Below are 27,222 nucleotides of genomic sequence, written 5' to 3' on the forward strand. Positions count from 1 at the left end.
AGCAACACAGGAGCTGCTTCTTTTATTATTGCTTTAAAGAAGCCAAAATATGGCTCGTAGTGTGATGCATACTGGAGACACTGATTCATCACGGGTTTTCTTAAGGTACATATTGTATTGACAAGCCAGAAATAGATTCACGGACACAGAGAGCAAACTGTGGTTACCAGGGGGGAAAAAGTGGGCGAGGGGTAGATTAGAAGTTTGGGATTAATAGATAACACATCACTATATACAAAATAAACAGCTAGAACCTACTGTATGGCACAGGGAACTATATTCAATTTCTTGTAATAACATATAATGGAAAACAATCTGAAAAGAAAGTATCTATGTATGGACATGTATGACTGAACTGCTTTGCTGTGCACCTGAAACTAACATTGTAACCTGACTATATTTCAATGAAAAATGAGAATAAAACAAGTTTTTTAAAAAAATACAAGCTACTTGTGCTTTGGGGACAAGGCACTCTGAGAGTTTAAGAGAGGGAGAGAGAGGGAGAGGAGGAGAGAGTGCGTGCGTGTGCGTGTGTGTGCATGTGCGTGTGTGTGTTCCGACAGTAAAATTCTCCATTAGACGCCTGGCCCTCTTCCATTTGCAAGTACCATCAATGGCTAAAGATGCTCGGTGACTTTTCTCCATCTTCAGAATGTAACTAGTGCCACCGTACTTGTTTCTCCTTCTCTTTTAATGGAATTACTTAACATGTGTGTAAAAGTGACTTTCATGTTTGGATTCATTTTCAACTCCTCTTTAAGTGAGAAAAGCATCAAACAAGGATATTATGCTGATGATACCACGCGTATCCACTTCATTATTTATCACAGGCCCTTGATAAATCGTGTTTCTGTTTTTTTTAAGTGTCCAGGTTATGTCATAATCGCCCGTTAGCGCTCACCTGGAAAGACGCCGCAAGCATCACGCCCTGGGAACCAGGGAACTGATCTGCTTCTTCCCAAATCAAACGATTTTTTTCTCCACCTCCATTCTCCTTGACAGTTTTTGGCACATCAAACTCTTTACCATCTCTCCCTGCTGAAACGCTTCCTCTGGGCTCTACGGTGATACACGAACTTGGTCTTCCTGCCTCTAACATTACCCGCCCGCTGACCTCACTCCCTTGGCCAGGCTCGTTCCGGGCGCGCCGCCCCAGATGCAATCACGACCTCCCACTCCCCGGCTGTGCCGCTAAGAACACCCGACCTTGACTTGGTCTCAGTTACCCCCACTGTGTATTTGAAAATCAAATCTTTCTTGACAACTCATTTTTCATCCAGTTCTAGGACTGCATCTTCATCATTCTATCACATAAATTTTCTAGAAAAAAAGAATGGGCTTGTCATTTTTAACCAAACTACATACTCAAATCATTAGCTTCCGCCATGCACGATTTTGCTCTGGCCCTCCAGGAAAATGGCCATGACTGGAAAATTAGTCAAAACCAAAGCAATGAAATATCAGTTCCACAAACATTGGGACTATACCTTTCTCAGCATTCACTGTAGCTAATTTTTGATCAGAATCATTAAGGTTCACAGGTGGCACAGATAGTCATTCTAGTCTCTATGAAATTTTATAGAGGGTCCATGTGCCCTAAAATTCCGTATCTCTTCTCCCTAACCGTGAAATCAAGAATTGTCTGAAAATATGTTCTTTTGTAGGGAACACTAAGCACAGAGGTGGCCTTAAAGAGAAAGCATTCCAATCCGACCGTCAGTTAGAGGCAGCACTTCAAAGAACAGAAGATAAACAGCTGCCACTCCATTTGTGACAAAAAATCAGATCTGATCCTTTCTCTGCAGCCTGTCTTTCTAGCCCCAGGAATCTGAAAGCTGAGCTTGCTGATGTGCTAAGAGAGATTCCAGGAGGGTCTAAAGGCATGTTTTTCTTTACAGAGATCACCTAACCTCTCCAATCTTCAGTCAGGAAAGTTTCTCCATTTCCACAGCTGTCATAAATATTCCGTCCGATTTATACTGAATTCAAAACAGTAAACAGTTACGGAGTGAGTGCTAGGGACCCAGCAACTAATATACCAAAACCCCTGCAGGTCAAGACTCTAACAAGAGGGGTTCAATCCTGGCTCCACAACTCAGTAGCTGTGTCACCTTGGGAAAGTTAATCAACCTCTCTGTGCCCAGGATTTCTCTTCTGCAAAACGTGGCTAGTAATAGCTTTCAGAGGTACAGGATGATTCTGAGGATGAAATAACTCATAAAATGCAGGCAGTGGTGTTATCTACCTCGTGTGGTCCTTGCGAGAATTAAACGAGTTGATACACGTACAGCAAAGGGAACAGCACCTGACGCACAGAACACACTTGGGAAACGTTCATTCTCACGGTCGTCAATACTTCCCGGTATCTTTACCAACTTAGTAAAAGTTGAAAGAGGATTCAACCCCCGGAGCAAAGAGCAAGGCATTCTGAGACGTGCGGTGACGCTGATACATCCCCCCACACCCCATGCTGCCCACAAGGAGTTCAAGGGAGGTGACGAAGAGAAAAGAACCCTGGGACAGAGGAAATGAGCTAAATGTTCCAGGCAGATGGGAAAGACAGGGCAGAGGGCAAAGTGGCCCAGACGAGCTTGTTACAGGGCTTGAAATACATGATGTGAGTGGCAGTGTCTTCAATCTGGAAAGATCCATGTACCTGTACAGTTCAGACTATCCAAAGTAGACTCTTTCCTGGAGTGACTCGGGATGACTGTGTCAGGAATTGGGGCTCCAGGCTGCTCCAATGAAAGATGATTTTTCACCTCCAAAGCTACATAGTGGTGCCTCTTTCTTGAAGGGACCTCCTAATTATCTTTAACTTTTTTCCAAAAGAAAAAAAAGGATATATATCTATCTTTGGTCCTGACCACCCTGCCTTGCTAGGTCCCGTCTGTTTCCAATGTCATCACACTGTGTGCGTAAGTGCACACTGCTGCCGTCCACAGACGTCTTTCTTGATCATCATCTAACTTCTAATCAAACCAGTCAGCAGAGTATGACCAGAGAGTCCTAAACAGGCTCTTGATGTCCTTTAAGGTCTAATGTAGAGAATCCTCCCACATTTCCTGGCAAGTTAAAGCAGAACGGTCAAGAGATAATCAAAGTCGCATAAGAAGAGTGCCCAGTCCTTCAGTCCTTGTGGTCAAGGCAGCGGGCGTTCAAATATTAGAAAATGTGATCATTTGGGAACTGGTCCTTTGCAGCTTGCTGCCATTGTATAACTTTAAATTATTGTTCCTCTGTATTGTTTTCTATTATTACAAGTCCACCAAAAAAAGTGTCAAATAAATCATTTTGGGTCAGAATACCAACAATGGTTGTTCCTAGGTACGGTGTCCACAAAGAGATACGTTTGCATCCTTTTTCAAAATGTGTTTGCTTGTCAATCTAAATCTCCCTGTCCCAGTTATTTACTTGTTACTTCGCCCACGCTTCCCATCGCTTCTCCAGTGAGTAAGACTGGAGCTGGGTGTCCGTGGACTGTTTCCCGGACTGCCTCATTAACTGGCCTCCTGTGAGTTACCATCCGTAGGCTGCGCAAGCAGGAGCAGGGAAGGCTACAGGGGGAGCGAAGTCTTTGTCCCTCCCCCTGCCCCTCCCCCGGCGGGGTGTCTGGAAGCTGCTGTAATCCCGCTGCGGCCCCAGCACCGAGCAGGCCTGCAAACTCCTCCTCCCAGCCCCGCACATGCTAAGGCGCCCTCTTCCAGGCGTTCCTTGACCTCAGCGAACTCCTCTCCTGATCCCAGCTGTGGTCAGGTGGCCCCTTCTTGCAGGTCTCAGCACCCGCCCCTGGGCTTTGGACTCTGGTCACACCCTCTCCTCCCTTCGCTTCTCGGATATTCGTGGTCAGTTGCAGGTTCTACCAGCAAGTTTTGGGTAATCTTGCTACGCCCATTCTGCTCTTTCCAACATTTAAAAAAGCTATTCCCTTGATTAAGTCTCCTCTTTGCGGAATAGCTAGGTTATTTCCCTGAAAGGACCCTGACTGGTGTGAGTACCCAGAGTGGTCCCGGGAAACACTCACTCTAAGCTGGAGTCTCGTATTGATCTGCTGTCCTGTTTGAGCTTCAATAGAGTGATCTCCTTATTAGCAGGGGAAATGGACACCTAGTAAACTGTGGCTTGACATGGCATTGTAATTACTTAATTACCTGCAGTAGCTTGAGATAAAAGTTCTATCAAAAACAAGGCTTCGGGAAACCAAGTGGCGGCTTCGTTTAACTGTAACCCCCAGCGATGCTGATGTGAAGAGCTGCAGGGTGGGTAATGGTTTCTAAGCACACGGGGGATATACAGACAGAAAGTGATCAGCTCAGCGGTTCAAACTCTCAGTTCAAGGCAGAGCCAGAGAACCAAAGAGCTTCTACAGTAGGCTAGCTGAAAGAAGACAAAGAAAGAAAGAAAAGAAAAGAAGGGCAACTCACTTCTTACTGCCAAAAGCCGAAGGCTGTGCCAAAAATGAAACAGTAAGTTGCAGTACAGACTAGCCAGGGGGACACACCCAGCACAGGGGGCAGCAGGGCGGGAAGGGCAATCGGAATGTTTCTACCCGCAGGGAACTTTGCTGGCGGCCGACGGAGTCTCCCGTCCCCCGGAAAGAGAGGAGCAGCTGCAGTGGCGACTGTGAGCTGTGACCACCACCTGCCTGAGGACAGGGGTGTCTGCCTGCCCATCGCTGCTCCCTCGGCGCGTCTCCTGCTCAGCTCCTGGCACTGAGCGGGCGGGTGAATAAAGCACCTGCAGAGAGCAGCGTCGCCACATCCGAGGAAGAGGGACAGGCAGTCTCCCACCTGTTAGAACCAGCGGAGGCTGGTGCTGGGGCCCCTCCCAATCAGGTCCTGAGTCCGGGCCCTTGGAGGAGGACAGACCGGGAGAGCCGGTCCCCGCAAAAGGCTGAAGGCTCGGGTTCAGACCCTGGAAGGCCTCCGACTTGAATACACAGCCTTTCTGCCACAAGTGTGAATTTTGCAAATAATTTTACGTATATATTCAATATGTCAGTTAGTGTTCTTCTGTTTTAAAGACAAGGTTTATATCGTCAGAAAGCACAAAAAAGGCAGGATCATTTTCGTGGGGTTTAAGAGACTTTATGAAACTTCCCTCTGAAGCACAGCTGGCATTTCACTTTAAGGATCTAATCAATATTTCAGAATGGCATTCCATTTGTTTTACAATGACATTCAGTATTAGAATGAAAGAGCTGGAAAAAGAAATATAAAAAGTTCCCTCCACTACCCATCAGATTCCTTTTATTCGGAGACCGAACTGATTTATAATGTTCGTAAGAGTCACTTTAAACCCTTACCAACCACAAGAGGAGGTGGACCAGGGGTGCAGAGGTGACATCCACTGTTTGTCTCCTAAGCACACAATACTGCAGTTGACTCTAAATGGTTCCCAAATGTGTTTCTTTAACGTGTCCTATTGAACCACATCTCAGGCTGTGCTGTTCATTACCCATCCTCTGGGATGCCACGGCGGGGAGGCGCCTTTTCACATATGAATAGGAAGTCAATGACATAGAAAAATGACATTCTTTTTAATTAAATCATATTTTAAAGAGTCATTTGCTTTAAGTCCTCGAACACCCAAGATACTCAGCTTAAGGTCATTCTGGACACAACACAGACCTCACGGAGCAGAAGCAGGTGGACAAGGGAGGTCAGAGGCAGGAGCTGGGCAGGATCTCCAGGCAGTGGTTCAATCTGACTGTACACAGGTGCGCACTGGGTGGATCCCCCCGCTTTATTGTTTAAGTCGTTAGCAGTTATCAGGAGTGAACTCAGAGCCAACCAGCCTGTGTGGGTGCAGGTGGGAACTACAGTCACTCCCATCTCCCCACCCCGCCTTCAAACCCTCAGGTCCAGGGAGTTACAATCTAAGGGATGACTGGCTCTGTACATTTTTCTGCTCAGATGTCTCCAACCGGAAGTTCACTAATCCCTACTTACCAAGCTCCTTGGAGCTGACATAACTGGGGTTTCAGCCACAAAACAAAATAACATTCGAGGAACACAGCCATTTCTAAAGAAAACAACAAACCAGAAATACAGATCCCACAGGCAACAAAATTATAATCGAGGAACCAAGAACTTTAAGGTGCATCATATACATATTGGATGGATGTGAAAGGATATGTAGAAAAAAAGATAGAAGAGAAGCAAGCAGAGGTATGATGTATGAAGAATACTGAAATAAGGGGCAGGATAGACAATTTAAAACTGCACCTTCCCTCCCCTACACCTTCATGGAGAGAGTGTATTCTCTTGCCTTCTGGCTCCACATGGGAATTGTTTTTGGCCGGTGCAACGTTTTCAGACACGACACAGGCTTAGAATATATGGCTGTGGTCAAGTTTATACTCTCACCCTTCTGCTATCAGCATGAAAGGAATGTCTTGGGTAGACCACTGGCCCCAAGAGGAAAGCCAGATGCACATTTTTTAAAGTGCACAGTACGGTGTTGTTAACTCTAGGCACGCGGTTGTACAGCACATCTCTAGAAACTGTTCCACTTTCTTAACTGAATCTTTATACCACCACTCTACTCTCTGCTTCTGTATGTTTGACTGTTTTAGACACTTTATCTAAGGAGAATCATTCAGTATTTGTCCTTCTGGGTCTGGCTCAGTTCACTTAGCATAAATGCCCTCCAGGTTAATCCATGCTGTTTCATACTGCAGGATTTCCTTCTTTTTTAAGGCTGAATAATACTCCATTCTGTGTATAAACTACATTTTCTTTATTGATTCATCTATCAATAGATACTGGGTTTGTTTCCACATTGTGGCTATTTGTGAATAATGTTGCAGTGAACACGGAAGTGCAGTGATCTTTTCAAGATCTCGATCTCAATTCTTTCGGATAAATACGTAGAGGTGGGATTGCTGGATCATTCAGCAGTTCTAGTTCTAATTTTTCACAGAACTCCCATACTGTTTTCCATAGTGGCTGCACCAATTTACATTCCCACCCACCACATCCTCACCAACACTTGTTTTCTTGTGTTTTGCTTTGTTTTTTTGTATTTTTTTTTATTGAAGTGTAGCTGATTTACTATGCTAGTTTCAGGTGTACAGTAAAGTGATTCAGTTATATATATATATATATATATAACATATATATACATACATATATGTCTTTTTTTTCTTGCTTTGTTTTTTAGAATGACCATCCTAACAGGTGTAAGGTGGTATCTCATGATGGTTTTGATTTGCTTTTCCCTGATAATTATGACTCCTTTTTCACTTAACTTGATTGAAAGTTTCTCAGAACACAAGGGATATTAACAGAACATCAGTTTTAAAAATACAGCCATGCAGTAATAGTTCCTATCATGCTAAAGCAATGTTTCTAAAAGTTAAATCAATTTGGCTATACAAAACTGTATGATCTGGCACCCCTCCTCATTCCCACTCCAAGAAGATTCTGAAATCATATCTATATAATAACCTTTAAATATTCAGAGAGTTCAGTAGAAAAGAGTGACTGCTCTTTATTTGTGTTTGAGGAAATACTACATTAAGATCCCTGTACAGTCCTTAATGAACACTCAGGTGACTCCAGACAAATGCCAGTCAAAGCTCCTTCCTCTTTCATCAAATGTTGTCATGTAAGCCTAAGTGAGGAAGGGGAGGTCGAGGTCTTGAGTGATCTTCTCAGCAGCTGGGCTGGCTTCCATCAGATAGCTCATTAGTGCCAACGGGTTGATTGACAAGGTTACCGCAAGCTGAGAAGGGCCAGAGAGATCATTTGCATGTTACATTAATGATATTCACAGTACCATTTGGTGCTCCTCCAGGGAGAAGAGAAGAACAAACTGTGATTTTCATAACCATTAATTGTTTAAAGGAAGCTGCAGATTCTTATAAAACTTAGGATGGTTAAGGAATTTCAATTTAACACAGAACAGGAGGAAAACTCTTTAAGTGTGAGACACTCCTGTCTAGTCAATGATTCTACTCGAGGTTAACTCTTCACTGAGCCAAGAACACTCGATGGGAGGGCTGACACTGTTTACAGAAGCACATCATTGCAGCCCCTCTTGGCCTGATGAGGTGTCGACAGACGTGGGTGCCAATAAACAATGACAGTCATCATTTGTGCGTTTTACTCTTCGATGGACCAACGTGGGTGCAGGCAACAGTGTCAGAACTTGCCTGATCCCTTGACCCCAAATTCTTGAAGCTTCCACGGCTTGATCTACTTAACCTCGGCACACTCCTAGTGGTGGCAATGAGAGAGAGCTTTGGCAGATGGTCGATGAGCACAGATAAAGCCACCTGGATCTGCAGGCCGGGGGCAGGGGGTTGGGGGACAACTGCAGACCTGAGCTTGAGCTTTGCTTAGTGAAACAAGAGAGGAACACTTAGGATGGTGTGTTGCAAGATCCAAAGAAGGCATACAAGCTTAAGAATTCTGCCACAAAGGGAGCAAGAAGACGGAGCAGCTGTACCCACGGAAGGTCTGAGACAGCCACAGACTCTAGCAGGGCTGACAGAAGTTATCCTTCTCCCAAAAGCAGTTAGTAAAGGCTTGAGAAGACAACCTCTACTTCAGATGCAAAGGCAGCAATGCAAACCGTCACGGAGCATCAAAAATCAAGGTCCTGTGACACCACCAAAGCACATGTGGTGTGATCTTCAGGGAACCAAAGACAAAAACATGGAGATCTGTGATTCACCCAATAAAGAACTCAAAATAGCTGTTTGAAGGAAACTCACTGAGCTATAAAAACAAACAAGCAAAACAAAACACATAAAGACAATTCAATAAAGTCAGAAAAACAATACACAAATAAAACAAGAAGCTTAACAAAGAGACAGAAATCACATACAAAAAAATTCTGGGGCTGAAGAACACAATGAGTGCAATGAAACATGCCACGGAGAGTGTCAACAGCAGACTTGATCAAGTGGAAGGGAGACTCCGTGAGACTGAAGACAGGAACCTGGAAATTATCCAATCAGAGGAGAACAAATAAAAAAGAATGAAAGACTGAAGAAACCCTACATGATATATGGGACACAATAAAAAAAATATGCAAATTATTGGAGTTCCAGAAAAAGAGAGGAGAAGGGGACAGAAAGCTATTTAAAGAAGTAATGGCTGAGAAGTTCCCAAATCCAGAGAGAGATTTGGATATCCACATTTATGATGTTCGTAGGTCACCCAACAAATTCAGGTTAAAGAGAGTTTCCCTAAAGATGCATTATAATAAAACTGCCAAAAACCAAAGACAAAGAGAGACTCTTACAAGCAGTATGAGAAAGAAAGCTTGTCATTTACAGCAGAGCCCCATGACTTTATCTGCAAATTTCTCAGAAGAAACGTCACAGGCCAGGAGACAAAGGGATGATGCATTCAAAGTGCTAACAGGAAAAAAGGAAGTGCCAGCCAAGAGTACTTTACCCGGCAAAGCTGTGCTTCGGAAATGAAAGAAGAAGGAAGACTCTCCCGGACAAACAAAAGCTCAGGGAATCCATCACCACTAGGACTGCCTTTCCAGGAAAGTTAAGAGATGTCCCTCAGGCTAAAATGAAAGATATTAATTAGTAACAGAAAAACATACGAAAAAAGGACAACACACTGGCAAAGGTAAGTATGCAGCCAGATTCAGAATAGTCTAATACTGTGATACGGTGGAGTGTTAAGCATTTAACCCTAGTCAACCTTTTCTAAAGGTTAAAGGACAAAAATACTGAAAATAAGTATAGCTACAATAATTTGTTAATCACCACACTATTAAAAAAAGCTGAATTGTGACATCAAAAACATAAAAGTGGGGGAGTAACAGGGTAGAGTTTTTGTATGTGATTGAGGTAACACTGTTAGCATAAAATCAGCTACTATATCCATAAGATATTTTAGGTCAGCCTCATGGTAACTACAAAGCAAAAATCTATCGTAGATTCAAAAAAGATAAACAGAAGGAAACCTAAGAAAGCCATTACAGAAAGTTACCAATTCACAAAGGAAGGCACAAAAAAAGGAAGAAAGGAACAGGGAACAACAAAACAGCCAGAAAGCAATTCGTAGGGTGCCATTAGCAAGTCCTTACTCTCAGTAATTAGTCTAAATGCAAAAGAATTAAATTTTCCCATCAAAAGACATGGAGCAGCCAGATTAATTTTGAAAAATGAGACTCAACTATATGCTGACTACAAGACGCTCACTTTAGCTTCAAGGAAACACACAGGCTCGAAATGAAGGGATGAAAAGAGACATTCCACGCAAGCAGAAAGCAGGGAAAGCTACTCTTGTATCACACAAAATAGACTTTAAGCCAAAAATGGTAACAAGAGACAAAGAAGGTCATTATACAAGGATACAGGGGTCAATTCATCAAGAAGACATAACAACTTAAGTGTATATGCACCTAAGTATATTAAGCGATCAGTAGCAAGTCTGAAGGGAGAAACATCCTACAACAGTAGGTAACTGCAATGCCCCGCTTTCAGCAGTCGACACATCATTCAGACAGAAAATCAGTAAGGACATCCTGGGCCTTTTGCACTGTCAGGAGGAATGTAAATTGGTGCAGGCCTATGGAAAACAGTACGGAGGTTCCCCAAAAAATTAAAAATGCAACACCACAGGATACAGATCCCACTTCTGGGCATATACCCAAAATCAAGGAAAACAGGATCTCAGAGAGGTCTCTGCACTCCATGTTCACTGCTGCATCTACTCACCATAGCTGAGATATGGAAACCGCCTAGGTGTCCATCAACAGATGAATGGATAAAGAAGATTTGGTGTATACATTCAATAAAATATTATTCAGCCATTAAAAGAAATTCTGCCATTTGTGACAACACTGAATGGATCTTAAGGGCATTACGCTCAGTGAAAAATTCAGACAGAGAAAGACAAATACTATACGATATAACTTATATGTGGAATCTAAAAAAGCCAAACTCATAAAAACAGAGTAGAATGGGGGTCACCAGGGGAGGGGTGGGTGGGGAAAAGGGGGACTTACTGGTCAAAGGGTATAAACTTCCATCTATAAGACAAACAAGTTCAGATGATCTAATGTACAGCATGATGAATATACTTAATAACACTGTACTGGAAAGTTGCTGAGAGTAAATTTCAAATGTTTTCACCACAAAAAATAAATGGTAACGGTATGATGTGATTGGAAGTGTTAGCTAATGCTTCGGTGGTAATCATCTTGCAATATATAAGTGTATCAAATCAACACACTGTACACCTTAAACATATACAATGTTGTAAGTCAAGTGTACTTCATAAAGCTAGGGGGAAAATTTCATGTATTGCTTCCTCTTTAGTAAAGCTAAAATATTTTAGCAAAAATGTGATTTTAATAACTTTATTTAGCAAATATAATTAAGTATCCATTGTGACACAGGTACTATGTTAGATGCAAATTAACAAAGAATGACATAATCTACTGTGTATTGATTAGAAGTATTTTTTTTACAAATCCATAAAATTAAAGGAAAATTGATATAATTAAGTGACTGTTGGTTGTAAGGGCTAAATGAAATGTGAAAGTAATTAAGACACCTTATTGTTGTCAACTTCAGCATTATACTCCATTAAAACTGTTTTAGCAGAACCGCTAAATTAATTGCTGTGCGTTTTGCCCTCTTCTGTTCTCACTGTCCACCCTGTGGTAAAGGATGCTGGAGAATTGAAAAGTAGCCAAAAAATTAGCAGCCAAGAGCATAAGAAGGAAAGCAAAATAAAATAAAGATTCTCTGCAATGCATTTTAAGTTAGAATGAAGAATATCTCTAAAATTGTACATGGAGACACTTTTATAAGCGCTGAGTCACACAGCAGCATATTTTTATTAATAATGTAGAAGCTTTCGAGGAGCAAATGCTTCTGACAGAGCCATACTTTAACTTGAAAGAACAAGCTCTCTTTTATAAACAAAAATGTTTCTTTCATGCTGCTCTGGAAGCACAAAATTTGGTTAGTGATTTCTGAAAGACATCATTAGCTCTTCGGCACCCCATTTCCTTCTTGCGGTTCCAACTCCTCCCAGAAAGGCTCTAAATGACATGCCCATCTTTGAAGGACGCAGTTTCCATTGACATCAAAGGCCACATGAGGCAACCAGGCTGCTACCACATCCTTGTCAAACAGTGCTGGGATACGAGCCTTGAGAAAAAAGTACAAATTCTAGCTCTGAAGTTCGACTTCTCACTCATCCTAAAATGAAGCATCCTGTATGTTTACAAATCTGATGGAGCCTGGAGGAAGCCAAGTAACTTTTTCTTGCTCATTGATCTGCTATATCCCCTTTGTCTCCACACCAAAATGGTCCACCTTATACTGGAATTGTTGAATACATGATAAATCCCTGCAGGATAGGTAAAAATGAAATAATTATTTTTAACCATGGTAAATAGCGTTTACAGATATTTTTGGCATGGAGCTATAAATGTATGTCTGAGAAGAAAACGAGTGAATTTTCTTTTCTTTCAAGTATTAGCTCTTTGATCTAATGTTTAGACTCACTAATACCAAGTAGAATGATCTAATACAGGATAGCAGGGTGATTAGCTTTGTAGGTATTTTTACCATCATTTTCTATTTTTTTTTTTTGACTTCTTTGTTCTTCACATTAAGGGATCAGGGGTTGGGGGGCAATCGTGCCTATTGCTACCTAACAAATTACCCCCGTAAATTATTAGCTTAAAGCCACCAATTTCCTTTATTACACCTCACTTTGTCAGTGGGAACCAGGGCAGGGCTCAGCTGGAAGATTCCTATGCTCTGTATGGTGCTGACGACTGAGGTCACTTGGTGGTATGTGGCTGGCTGAGAGCTGCTCCCAAGGATCCAAGATGCTTCACTCACAGGTGTGCACCTTGGCGGGGAGAAGGCTGGGCTCAGCTCCGAGTGTCAACTGAAGGACCTACAGGTGGTTTCACCCTCGTGGCAGTGTCACGATATTTGTGCATCTTACAGGGAAGCTCGGGGCTCCCAGAAAGACTATGCCAAGAAACAGAAGGTAGAAGCCGGCATCTTAAGAACTGGACCTGATACCTGATGCTGCGTCCCTTCCACCATATCACATCAGCCAAAACAAAACAGTCTAGCTAAGCTCCTCTCAAGAGGAGCATCAAAGAAACTGCAGCCACCTTGAATCTGTCTCATCAACAAACTGTCTGGAAAGCCTGTTCCAAGCCTTGGAGATACAAGTCACAGCACTTCAGCTTCAGACTTCCTACTTCCTGACTTATTAACTAAGTCACCTGGCTTTTACTTTTCATTAAAGAATATCTTGGTCTTCCGTGAGTTTCTTCTAATTACAGAAGAAACAGAGAATACAAAAGATTGAATTTTAGTATGCATTTATTAATTTACCGAATGTCTGTTAATACTAAAATAGGAATACTTACTGCTCTACCTTGCTGTTATCAAGACTAATTTATTGATGATATTAAATGTAAAAATTATTTTACTGATAAAGAAATAAAAATGTTTCCAATTCAATAAATAAGTATTAGTCTATGCATTTGCAACACCTCCCCCCCCACAAACACACATCAGGGATTACAATCGGCAGGATTTAAAAATTAAGCAACTTTCTTAGGGTCTCCCAGCTGGTAGCTGTCAGAGCTGGGACCAGCTGCCTCCCCTGTGACCGAGGACATACACTGCATCTGTGCAATCGAAGTACGTCAATATTTTAACACAAAATTCTACAATTATGTTCAATGCCATTTATCCTCATTCTCTGTGAAACCCTGATGCTAAATATTCATAAGTTCTTGTGATCATGTATGCACCATACCTCTTAAAAATCTCAAGGCATTTATATTCAAAAACTTCCCCTCTGAGCTCTAAGGAGGTAATAATTTATATTTATGCCCTATATGACTTGGAGATAATCACATAGCAGTTGGGCTAATTTTTTGTAACTGCCATACTGATGTTCAATAACTGCACTTTTGACAATCCACTGACATCTAATTAGCAAAAGGCATCTTGGTAAATGCAAGCGTCTTGCCCATTTTGATAGACCTGAAGTAGACCATTAACGAAGAGGGAAGAACTAATTGGCACGTGGGTACCTAACTGCTTTGGCGTTAGTCTTAACATGCCAATTAAGCACAATGACCTCACATTCTTAAATCTACAAAATGATTTTTATCATTTAATGTGAACTCATTATTATTAAATATTTAAATAATGGCCCTCATAAAACATATTTTTGGTATCACCAGTATGCACAATTCTTAACACTCTAGTAACACAATTTTAGTACATGAGATTAATATAAGACTCGATGGATTTAGAGTGTAAATGACATATACCTTTGGCCCATGTCCAATAAAGAAAATTAGATAGAAATATGAAATCTGTGAGTTGTATGAAATGTGTATTTATATGTAAATAAATAATCTATGGAAATAAAATTATGACTGGCGTGAATCAAAAAAATTCTGAAGAATTCAAGTTAGTTCTTGAATTGACCAATAATACATAATAAATTTGCTTGCTACATCTTTCTATAATAAATAAAACCTCTCAAAAATCATACAAGGTTTTTTTCAAAAAGTTTTCAAATGAACATGATTGCATCTCTCTCAAGCAGTTTTGAGGTGATAAAATTAGAGTACACACTTTTTCAAGTATTTACTACACAAAATTTAAAACAAATACAAATATAAAGGAACAGTGAACCCCCTTCTACTCATCCCCTGGCTTCAACAGTTTTCCGGTCTTGGCCGTTATCATCCCACTCTCACTCTCACCAGCACCCCGTCTTGTTCCTGTTTTGATGCAAATCCCAGATATCATATCATTTCATCTGTAAACAGGGTATTTAAATTTTTAAATTGTGCTAAGCTAGGATATTTTACAAAATCAATAAATAATGAATTTAAATTTTAATCATGTTTTGAAAACTAAATAAAAAATGAGTATTTGAAGTAAAGTGGAATAGTCAGTATTTATCCTACAGGAGAAATTACTATTTTCAAGAAGTTAGGAAGTTATCATTTGGTGATCAATAATGCTTATGGCAAAATCATTGCTATTAGTTCATTTGTGACTCAATATTATTAGCCTGGCTTAAGCCATTGGGTATTATTTTTATTATTTAGACCACATCTAATTTCAAAACACTGGAACAATCTTGTACATATTTCAAATAAAAACATGATTTAATTTTTTAACTTATTTACTAATTCAGAATTCCATCCATCAGTCAAAACCAGCAATGTTGCAGAGTAATTACGAGCTTGGTCTTTAACTGACAAAATGCAAAACCATATGATGTCATATTCCCATTCATTCCACCACAACTTATCAGACACTGATTATATGTCAGGCTGTCCCATGTATTAGAGATAAAATAGCAAACAAGATAGACAAAGCTCCCAACAACATAGAGCTTACAGTCTGGGGGGAAACAGACAACTGAGAAACAGAATTATCAGTGTGCCATAGACCACCACACAGCAGTAAATCCTATGAAGAAAGGTAAAGCCAAGTGAGGTGACAGTCAGCGACGTGGGCGAGGGGCAGTTTGATTGATGGATTCCTGAGGAGGAAACCCATGTGCAGTAACAGGAAAGGAGTAAGGGAATGAGCCTTGCAAGGATATCGAAGAAAACAGCAAAAGCAAAAGCTCTGTAAGGGGAATAGGACTAATGTCCTAAAGGCACTGCAGGAAGACCACCGAGCTCCCGTGGAGGGGGTGGGGGCCGAAAGCCATAGGAGATGAAATCTGCCACATATCAGAACCCATGTCCTGTAGGAACCTACAGGCCGAAGAAAAGGACTACGAGTTTTACTCTGGGTGTGATGCTAACCTATTAGAGGATTACAAGCAGGGAAGGGAAGAGATCTAACTTTAAGGTCCAAAAGAGCACTGTGGCTTCTGTATGAAGAATTCACCCCAGAGCAACCAATATGGAAGCAAGGAGGTAAGTTGAAACGCAGCTGAAGTGTCCATGGAAGAAACAACGATGGCTCAGGAGGGTGGTGGACCTAAAGGTCATGAGTTGTCAGCTTTCGAGTGTATTTTCCAAGTAGGCTATAGAGCTTGGTGATGGACCGGATTTGGAACTGTGTGGTCAAGAGAATCATCAAGGGAGACTTGGAGGATCTTCTTCTGAGAACTAAGTAGATGGTGGTGCCATTTAATCAAATAAGAACTAGAGAGCAAGCAGGTTTGCAGGAAGTAAATCAGGAGGTCTGTTTTTGGCTTGTGAAGCTTGAGATGCCTATTAGATTAAACTAGATTTAGGCAGAATGTCCAATACATGAGTCTGATGCTTGGGAGGGGGACTGGGGCGGAAGATGTATGTTTGGAATTCACGAGTGTGTGAATCAGACTTAAGAGCATGGCAATGAATGAGATCACCTAGGGAGGGAGGGTAGATGGAGAAGAAAATCAGCCTGAGGACTAATCTCTGCAAAGACGAGGAGCTGGCAGCCCCTCAGACTGAGAAGGAGGAAACAGACCAACACAAGGAAAGCCAGAGACCACGCTGTTTGGAAGCCAAGTGATGGAGGCACTTCCAAAAGGATGGCATGGTCAGCTGCACCCAACGCTTCTGCAAAGGCGAGATGAGGACTGAATGTTGGTTACACGTTCGTCATAAGGGGAAGGTCCCTGGCAAACTGGCAATGGTCCTTGCAGTGGCGTGGCAGAGATGCAAACTTGACAGAAGAAAAATAAATTGGAAAAATGCAACAAAGGAGGTAGAGAAAGTTAACGTAAAACTTCCAAAGTCCTCTGGTATACCCGGCACCAAAGCAGCAGATTATCTGGAGAGTTGGTGGGTTTGTGGATGATTTTTCCTTTTTCTTAAGATGGGAGAAAACAGAGCACGCTTGAAAGTTAATTAGAATGACGGTGCAGAGAGGGAGAAAATGGTGATGCAGGAAAGGATAAAGACGACTTCAGAGAAAAGCCCCTCAGTGAGCTAAAAGATGTGGGCTCCAGGAGCCTCGGGCAGGCACCACCTCAGTCCAGATACCGTCACACGCGTAGACTGCAGATGAGGGAAAAGGCCACATGCTCATTCGGCTGGTCCGTGTCTAGTGCCATGATTCTTGACCTGTAGGTCATGACATCAAAAGCAGGTCTCCTCTCCAGAGCAGCTCCCCTCTCCTCCCGGTCCCAGCCCCACGCGGGAGGTTTTGGGCACGTCAGCTACCCTATGGCTCTAGAGAAGCGGTTCTCAAAGAAGGGTCCCCAGAGCCAGTGCAGCAGCAGCACGTGAGCATTTTTTAGAAAAGCAGTTGCTCAGACCCTATGCCAGACTACCTGAATCAGAAACTCTGGGGTCGGGGGCCCAGTAACCTGCACGAAGAAGCCGTCCAGGCGTTCTGACGCGCGCTGGCGCCTGAGGGCTGCGGTTCTAGAGTATGAGGGAGAAGCTGGGCGGGCAGCTTCCAAAGCTACCGCCAGCCCCTTGACGTCCCAGCAGCCACCTGCCCCGGATCCCCAGGCCTGCGGTCCGTAGCATCCCCTGTGTACGTTCTCAGCAGCACCCAATCCCTCTCCCCTGTAACAGCCTTCAAGAGCCATCTCGAAGCCTCAGTAAACAAAAAAATTACCCTTCCTCCTCCATCACCTTGCTGTGAACACTGCTGCTACACTAAAAAAGGAAAACGTCTCGTTTCTATGAAAACCCAGTTCATCGTAAGCAAAGACCTATTTGCAAATGGTTCATTTTTCTATTAGTAAGTCAATTCCAGTCATTAACAGACTTCGTATGTCAAGAAAATAAAGTACTTAAGCATTCCTGATATTAAGCGCTTTTGAATATTATGATTATCTGTGTTTAAAATATCACTACAGGACCAGGGCTATTTTCCTTTCCTGCCACTGCTATTAGAGGAGGAAACGTGGGTATCGATTCTCTCGCTGAGTCATGGAGAACGAATGAATCTCTCCCCTCGTGACTCGGGGTAGGAAGTTCGCATCTTGTTTTCCTCGGACTTCCGCAAATAAATTCTTCTGGAGGCTACAGTGTCTGTCTAGATGGGTGAGGATGTTACGTATCCGGAATATGACAAGAGGATGCTATCACGATAGTATTTAAATTTTATTCTGCTCTTCATGTGGATTGATCAATTTTTTTAATGTGAAGAATTGCTTTTTTCTCATTTTAAATGCCAAAGCTTGTCTCAGCGGGGAATATTATAAACCCTGTTTAATGTGCTTCCCTTGAAACGTGAGCATCACCTTTGTTATATTAAAATCCACTTCTTTTCAGCAAGATAAAATTCGAAAGAACTCCAGCCGAATATAATTAAAAACTTGGACTACATGTCTTCCAAAGAACCGAGTGACTTCTGCGCCGTGGGGAGCCCTACACGCTTTCCCACTGTGGCTAAGCTCGTAAGTGCGTTTGAAAGGATCCGTGCTGATTATAATTACATTCTAAATTAGCCAATATTAGCACTGTGCCGAATAATTCACATAGCATGGTCTCCATGTTAGACAATCAATTACAGTTCAGATGAATCCACGCAAAAATCCATAATTTTTACTTAGGACCACAGTTTTGGTAATTTAACATATGATTACAGCCGAGCCTTCGAAAGGTCAGGGAGCGGCTTCCACTTCATAAATGTTCCTTTATTGTCACAAGAGGCTGAGAAAGCTGATTATATCCGCCAGCTTGATGGGATCAGAATTTTAATTTATTTTGACATTCATCTGCCAGGATACTTTAAAATAGAAACAAGTCTATCTAAAAGCCATTGAAAATGCTCACAGGTGGACCGTGAGGGTACGGGTCTCCTGTTAGACGCCCGTGTGTGGACCGGTCGCTGGGAGGCGGCAGAGCAGAGAAGCAGCCCCCAAGACCCTGCGCCCGGCAGCCGAGCACCTGCCTGGAGGCCAGCGGACAAGGGTTCCGTATTTTTCCAAAGGTGAGAATTCAGCAGCACTCTGCTGCTCCCAGGGGTTCTACCTAATGCAAAGGCACAGGAATCATTCCAGAAAATTCTGTAGTTTGTCATCTCCTTACCAATGTCTTAGACCTGAAGAATCCTTTTTCTTTCGATGTGTAGAGTCTATCTCCCAGCACCGAACTAATAGGTTAAACGTAATCCCCCTAAAACAGTGAAAAGAAAAGCAAACTTTTTGTTTCCTACGTAAAAATAAGCCTTGTTGTTTCTGATCAGAGAAAGTCACATTGACAAGATTTATCTAAGATTTTAAAATGACAGACTCAGACATAGAGAAAAAACTTATGGTTACCAGGGGGCAAAAGGGGTGGGAAGGGATAAATTGGGAGTTTGAAATTTGCATCTCCTGGGAAGTGATGAAAATGTGAGCCGTCTTGATTGTGGTGGTGGTTTCATAGGTGTATACCTCGATCAAAATTCATCAAATTGTACGTCTGAAATATGTTTACTTTACTGTACAGAAATTATACCACAATAAAGATGTTTAAATTACACTGTATAGCACAGGGAAATAAATATATACAAGATCTTATGGTAGCTCACAGAGAAAACAATGTGACAATGAATATATGTATGTTCATGTATAACTGAAAAATTGTGTTCTACACTGGAATTTGGCACAACATGGTAAAATGATTATAACTCAATAAAAAATGTTAAAAAAAAAAAGTGGCCCAGGCTCTCCCAGAGCTGTCCCCCTCAGCACCAGGCAGCCGGCGGGGCGTGATGTGGGTTCCGGGAAGCGTGAGGCTCGCTCACTGCCCAGGATCACTAACTATGTAAGTTCTTCTTCTCTCCAGGCTCACCTCTGCTGTTTGCCTTGTGCTTTTATTGTTGTTGCTGCTTCGGGAATTTGTAATTTACCGAAAGGGAAAAAAAAAAACAACTGTTCAAAATGCTTAAGGAGTACTTCAAGAAAATGCCAGTATTCTTAGGTTATAAATATGCACTAAATAATAAAGACATGAAATAAGTAATGCATAATAAATACAAAGGTCTTTCCCTTCATTTTACATTTGTGTTCCCTATGTCTTGGCAAATTTAAGACAGAAAGGTAGTGTGATCTTTCTTTCAAAGGCTCTCTGGACGTGCCTGAGTCACACGTATCTTCAGCAACAACCTCCAGAGTCACCTTCTTGTCAGCCTACAGCTCAGACTCACTAACCACCTTCCAAGTGTTCTCTGTTGCTGCTTCCCGGCTCCCAGGCCATCAAATAGCCCGTGTAGCACTCGGCAGGAACTACACCAACCTATTCCTATTTTTAGCATCTTCAAATGGAGCAAGACTGGTTGTAAGTATCACCCTGGGTCTCCAAATATAATTACATGCTGTAATTGATACAGCGAACTCTTAAGGTTTCACTGTACGAGCCAACACAATCCTCGAATATTTGCCTCAAAAATCTATCAGGTCGTCGCGAGAAACAACATAATGCAATTAACTCACTAACATTAGTGCTTATATTCCATTTGCCACATATTTGTGATTTATATATTAACATTACAGAGTGACGGAACTTTCTCAAAGTAGCTTTATACTTTAGTGTCATATTTTATTAACTTCTCCCATTTCCCCCACCATCCTACGTATGTAAATCAACTGCAGGACATCTGGTCTTCATAATTTCATTTATGGACCATCAAAGTTACCTTCAAAGGATACAATTACTAAAAGGTGCCCTGCTAAAGCTCCAGAAAAAAAGGATTTGAAAATAGGAAACCAACTAATATTGGAGATGGTTTCTGTTTCTCTTCAGCCATTAAGCAGACCAGGAAGAGCCGCTTTCCTGGCTTTGTCCAGATGATTAGAAACATTTCCAGGCTAAAGTCTGATTTCCTCAGCAACACTTGGGGCCAATGAGGATAGAACTTTGGCATTTTTAGGGTCAGGATCAATGAACACATGAAGGCAACGTCGAGTGAAAGGCTTGTTACAGTGGCTTCGATCTGTCAGTCTTTCAGAGATGACATATTTGGGGACACTAAACACACATTTGTGCCGGCAGAGATTTTTTATTAGCTTCCTGGCCAAACAGCCCTAATGGAGACAGCAGAACCCGGGTCACCACTTGGCGTGTTCTGGATCCTTTGAAGACTGACTTTCGTTCCCTCGTGGGCCGTGGCATCCACTGCCCTGCCTCCCTGGCCCACGTCCCTCCAGAGGAGTTTCCCAGAGTGACAAGCCAGCTGTGGGACAAGCAGTTTCTAATTAATAGTGACAGGATATTGACTGGGGTAACAGTTGCTTGATAGAGGCCAAAGAAGAGTTTTAGGGCCATGAATTTTCCACTACGTTCAGAAGTGATTATTCTCTCAAGATTTCAGCTTGATCATTATCTTTCTACTGGTAAAGCCCCTTTTGAAAAAGTTTTACTGTTGGAGCTCAGGTGGAGGAAAAGGATGAGAGATCACTAATCAATGATCATTCTTGCCTCAAATCAGCTCCTCTGCTTGCAGTGGAATCTTATCAAACGCATTAATTACAAAACACTGGGACGACCAGCCACCAAACTGCACTTTTTTCCCCAAAGGATGACATAGTCTGAACGTCATATTCTGAATTCTTCAGCACAGACTTTTCCCTCTTCTTTCTGACACCAGTGTTTAACTAGTGTAATGCTGCTATCGAAAATAAAAGCTGGTGCCCCAAGTAGCTAGATGGCTCCGGGTCTACAGAGCCAGCTACCCCAAAATGAAGAGGGTCCCCAAGTTATTTCATAAGGGAGGGTCCGTCTGACTTCCCAGATCACCTCTGCTGAACACTACACATCCATACAAGAAATACCTGATTCCTGCTTTATTTCAGTTTTTTGTTTTGTTTTGTTTTTCGGTCAGGAGAAGATAAGGGCTTTGTTCCCAAATTTAAGAAGAAAGATCAGTCCATCCTAAGATGTTCTAGAAGTAACCTTTACACCAGAAATACAACCTAAAATAGTCGCTTTCTAACTGACTTTGATGAAGCCCTCAGGTTCTTCTAAATTAGCTGGAACGGCCTCCTTAAGGAGGAGGTGTGGCCAGAGGAACTTCAGGAACACCCCTGTCTCCGTTTACTCAGAGAACTCCACGAGCGCTGGTCAAAGCCCTTCGCGCTCGGTTCCCACAGGTGCTCCCTGAACAGCACAGACACCACCTGAGTATAGTGGCTGTGGATGGTTATGGGCAGGCGGGTGTCCGTCAGCCTGGCGTCAGCCCTGAGTGCACCCACTTGCACTGATGTTATGTACTGGAGAGAAGGCTCCAAGTAAAGTGACTTATTAAAAAGCATTCACTGTTAAAGGAAAAAGTTTTCAAAACTACTTGCATACAAGAAAAAATGTTTCCATTTGTACCTGTCCCAAATGAGCTGTCCCGCCCCTAGCAGAAACTCAGTAACTGTCACGTGGTCTACAATCAATTTCCTCCACTAACTGTAATAAAGTTATGGCCTCAGAAGCAGAAAAGGCTTTATAGATCCAACTCGTTCAGCAGCCCCTGTGACACCTGAGCTCCCTCTACTACATCCCTGCTGGTTAGTGACCAAGCCTGCAGACAGCTTCAGAGATGGGGGTAACCTAGGGAGAAGGAAGAGCAGACGAAAAGATCGCGAGGCACAAAGATGCCTCGCTTGTTGGAGGATGACAAGGGGGCCAGTGTTACTGGACAGCGTGTGTAAGAGAAAGCCACTTTGGAGAAGTCAAGTTTCAGTTACTTACCCAAGTAGATGTATCAAAGAGGACGTGGCGGGGGTGACAGCTCAGCGATAAAGTGTGTGCTTAACATGCACAGGGTCCTGGGTTCAAACCCAAGTACTTTCATGAAAAAAAATAGAGTCTTTTAAAAAAGGGGAGGGAGAGACGGAATCGGGCACACAGGGGAGAGGTCAGGTCAAAGATGTAAATTCGGGGTCATCTTCTTCTCCGTGGTATTTAAAACCATGAGGCTGACAATATCGGGCTGAGTCCTGGTAGAAGGTATGAGGAGAAGCCAGCAGAGGAGGCTGAGAAAGAAAGGCCCAGAAGGCAGGAGGGAAACCAGGGTTCGAAGCCTAACGAAGAGCATGTTTCAAGGAGCAGAGAATGACCTGCTGCGTTCGACGCTGCCCTGGGTGAGGAATCCGAGAACCGGCATAAAGTGGAACACCGAGAAGGTCAGTGTGGGAGCGGACGTAAAGGAAGTCTCTTTCATTTGATGACAACTTTGCAAACAGGCATCACTACACCTGACTGTTGAGGAAACTGAGGCTCTGAAAAACGAGGTTAACATCCTAGGGCGATGGAATCAACCTCCCTCGGTAACACGCCCAGTTCTAGCTTCTCTGCTTCCACCAAAGAAAACCTCTGGTTACGTGAGTTTATTGGAACAACCCTGATGCCAATAACATCCACTTAAATCCTGTTCATCTCCACTAATAATCCGTCTCTCCCTCATCTCTTACTGAGCTGTTGTTCAGAACTTCACTTCTGCCCTGATCAATTTTCACTCTGTTAGGGCCACTGCATTTTTCCTGCTCGCTGAGTAGATTTTTAGAATCTTAAATTTTGCCTTTATATATATTTGCTATTTCCCCCTATTTTAAGTATTAATCCAAATATGTGAAATGGATGTAACTGGGGTTCTTTTTGTTTTCCTAAGGATTCAAATACTTATATTTCAGCTCAATTTTTCTTAATTAATATGTAGATGACTTAGAGCTTTCCCTCTGATTAACCTAAAAGTCCAACATTGTAATTTAAGTCTCATTCTCATCTAGACAATGCCTTTAAGAATTCTGGTTTTTACATGTATCATGCAATATTACTTAACTCTGAAAAATTGTAAGTGCAGGTGTTAGCATTCATCATTCTTCCTAATTTAAAAAAAAAGTAAGAAAAGGAAAATCAGCTTTCCTTCATATTTGATGAAATGTATTATTTTTGAGTTGCATTGCCTCCCAGTGGCCTCAGAAGCTGCAAAACATGCTTCCAGGAAATGGAATCAATTGACCTGCTTCGGGATAAGTGAAAACGTGCGGGCTAAGAACAAAGATTTGGTATTGAGTAATACTGAGCTGTTAATTCTACCCCACAATTAAGAATGGAAATCTTCACTTTCTGAAGCTCTTCCAGATAAATGACACTAAAATTTCCCTCAGCGCGTTCTGCGCATACCCCTCACCTGTCCATCTACAGCGGCAGAAGTGTGTGCTTGGAGCTCAGCTACAACAGATGTAGAGGGGTTTTGATACGCTCATGGCTTTTCCCATTCGAAGCTCTTCCAGATAAATGACACTAAAATTTCCCTCAGCGCGTTCTGCGCACACCACTCACCTGTCCATCTACAGCGGCAGAAGTGTGTGCTTGGAGCTCAGCTACAACAGATGTAGAGGGGTTTTGATAAGCTCATGGCTTTTCCCATTCCCCAACAAAATGATTCAATTACTTCAACATTGAGGGGAAAGAATGCAACTTACAGTAGAGCCCAGGACACCTGATTCCCTTGGCTCCTTGAGGTGGGGTCATTGTGGAGGAATCACCATCTGCGCACAGTCCTCATCAAAGCTTCAGGTCCCCATGCAAAATGGTAGGAAAATGACTGAATACACAATGAATGCAATTGCAACAACTGGTTATCCACTTTGAAGGAAAAACGTTAAGATTCAGTCCTCATTCTTCACATAAAAATAAATGTCAAACATTTTTAAACTCTATTTTCATCTATAAAATTTTAAAGTATAATACATAAATAGAAATGCATATTAATGAATATATTAATAGAAATATAAATTAATATATATATTAATAGAAACAAAATATGTTAATAAAAGAGACATAGCGAGTAACTGAATTTTCCTCCAGGTCAGGCTCAAATCCTCAGAAGAAAGCAAAAATATGTGATAATCATCAAAATTAAATGATAGGGTTGATTTGGGCCCACAGAAAATCCCTACAAACTTTTTCAGGGTGATTGATATGTTGATTCTAAAATGCATCTAGGAAAAAAAAATAAAATAAAAGAATGTTATAAATATATAAATAAATAAATAAATAAATAAATAAATAAATAAATAAATAAATAAAATGCATGTAGGAGATAAAATCTACAAAGCTAGCCAAATATTGGGGGAGAGAAGAATAGAACAGAAACTTATTTTCTGTTTACCAAAACATGACATCAAAGTGTAAGAATTTTTAAATTCTAAAGTCAGGGCAGAAATTAACAAATAGATCAATGAAGCATACCAAAAATCTAGGAAAAGACCACAATTGAAGGAGAAATTTAGCATTTGATAAGAGCGGCATTTTACCTTTATAGGGAAAGAATTCAATAAAATGCTCGGACAACTGAGTATACATTAGGGAAAAGACAAGGTCAGATCACTACCTTATGCCAAACACAAAAATTAATTACCAATAGCTTGAAGGGCCAACCGGTAAAAATGTTCAAAGAATATAACACATTCACCATCTCATGTTATGAAAACAATGTTTAAGTAGTGCACAAAGTACAAAGACATAACAGGGAAAAAAATTGTTTGACTGCATACATTTAAAAACTTAGGGCAACCAAAGCACCACTAGCAAAAGCAAATGACAAAAGTGTAGGAGAAAGTGCTTATGAGAGAGAGAAGACAAAAATTTAAATTCTGCCTATCAGAGCAACCGCTACAAATTACCAGAGAGAAAAAAACAATGAAATCATAAGCAAAGAATATTCATCAGTAAACCAAAGAAGTGAAAATACAAATGGTTATTCAAAATTTGAAAAGCTGCTCGAACTTACTAATAATCAGAGAAAAATCCAAACAAAACAATAGGGTGCAGATTGGATAACATTTTAGAGATTGGTTACAGCGAGTGTCAACAGAAGCACAGAGCAATGTAAATGCTGACAGAGCATCTTGGGGGCTGGGGTCACAAAATGGTACAAGATTTGGGGGCAGGTATTTCACAGCAGCTATCAAATTTTGAATGTGCAAAACTTCATGACCTAAAAATCTCCCTTTTAAGAATCTAGCCTAACAGAACTAGCAGAACAGGTAAGCCACAAGATACCCAAACATCTTTACAATGATAGACAGATAAACAGTTAGATGCACAGAGATATACGTAGCATTTATACAATAAAAAAAATCGTGTAAGTGTGTATCAGTCGGGGAGCAGTTAGTTAAATCAATAAGTTGGGGACATCTATGCAAAAGAATGAAAATTTAAAAAAAGAATTAAGCTGCATCCATCTGCTCCAGTTTAAAGAGACGGCCTTAATAAGTCAGGTGAGTGTGCAACTTGCAGTACAAAACACTCAGCATGATCCAAGTTTACAGGTAAATAAAGGAATAAAAAACCTGGATGTATCAAAATACATGCAAATGTATATTTGTGCCAAGATGTACACTATATGTGAACACTAAGGTCCACAATTAATATAGATTTTAGAAAAATAATGAAATGATGGAGGGAAAGCTGTTAATGGTGGTTACCTTTGGGGACTGTCATTGTGGGAGAAAAACATGACATGAACCGTCATGCTCACACATGTGCCACTTAAACACTTAAATGATATTTTTAAATGAAATGCTAATTCCTGACCTACTTTCCAAAGAGCTTCGTTGTGAAGACAAAATGGGATGTGATATTTCTCTGCAATGTTGTCTCCAGTGCTATAAAATCTAGGGTGCTGTTGTTATTCCCTTAGCAGGAATAATAACGTATCAATGAAATCCCTTAAAAACCAAAAAAAAAAAAAGAAAGAAAGAAACTAAATAAAGTTACAAACACTACAAGAGAGTGTAATCAGATCAGAGGACCACTCTGATCACTCTGCTGGTTGGCATGGTGTTAGCATAACAGATGTGTAAGAAGAATTAACAGCCCAGAGTCATCAGGCAGCTCCTTGGGTTCCACCCATATGTTATTTTCCAGCCAATGAAACAATGATAGATTGTAGAGCACTGCGGAAACTCTTACACTCTTAGAAGTAAATTCTCTATTCATTTTCACTACTCACTAAACTCCTTTAAGACTTACGCCCTGTTACATTTCACTCCTAAATTTATCCAGAGAAGAGCTGTCCGGTGACTTCATTTTCCACCTGCATCTCAGATGCCTCTAAAGTCATGCAAATTTTATGAAAATGTATAAATTATTTCATACAAATGTTCACACACACACACACACACACACACAAGATATCTGACCCTTGTCCTTGCTGCAGTTCTGAAGAAAGCAATGTGCTTTAGCAATATGCTCGAAAATTGGTTTTATCGAAAGCATAAAATAAAATGTAAGAAATCGATACTGAAACAGATTGCATAATTCGAACGGCCCGGTGCCTCTTGCCATCTG

This window comes from Vicugna pacos, chromosome 30, assembly GCF_048564905.1.
Source record: "Vicugna pacos chromosome 30, VicPac4, whole genome shotgun sequence".
In the NCBI taxonomy this organism is placed as follows: Eukaryota; Metazoa; Chordata; class Mammalia; order Artiodactyla; family Camelidae; genus Vicugna; species Vicugna pacos.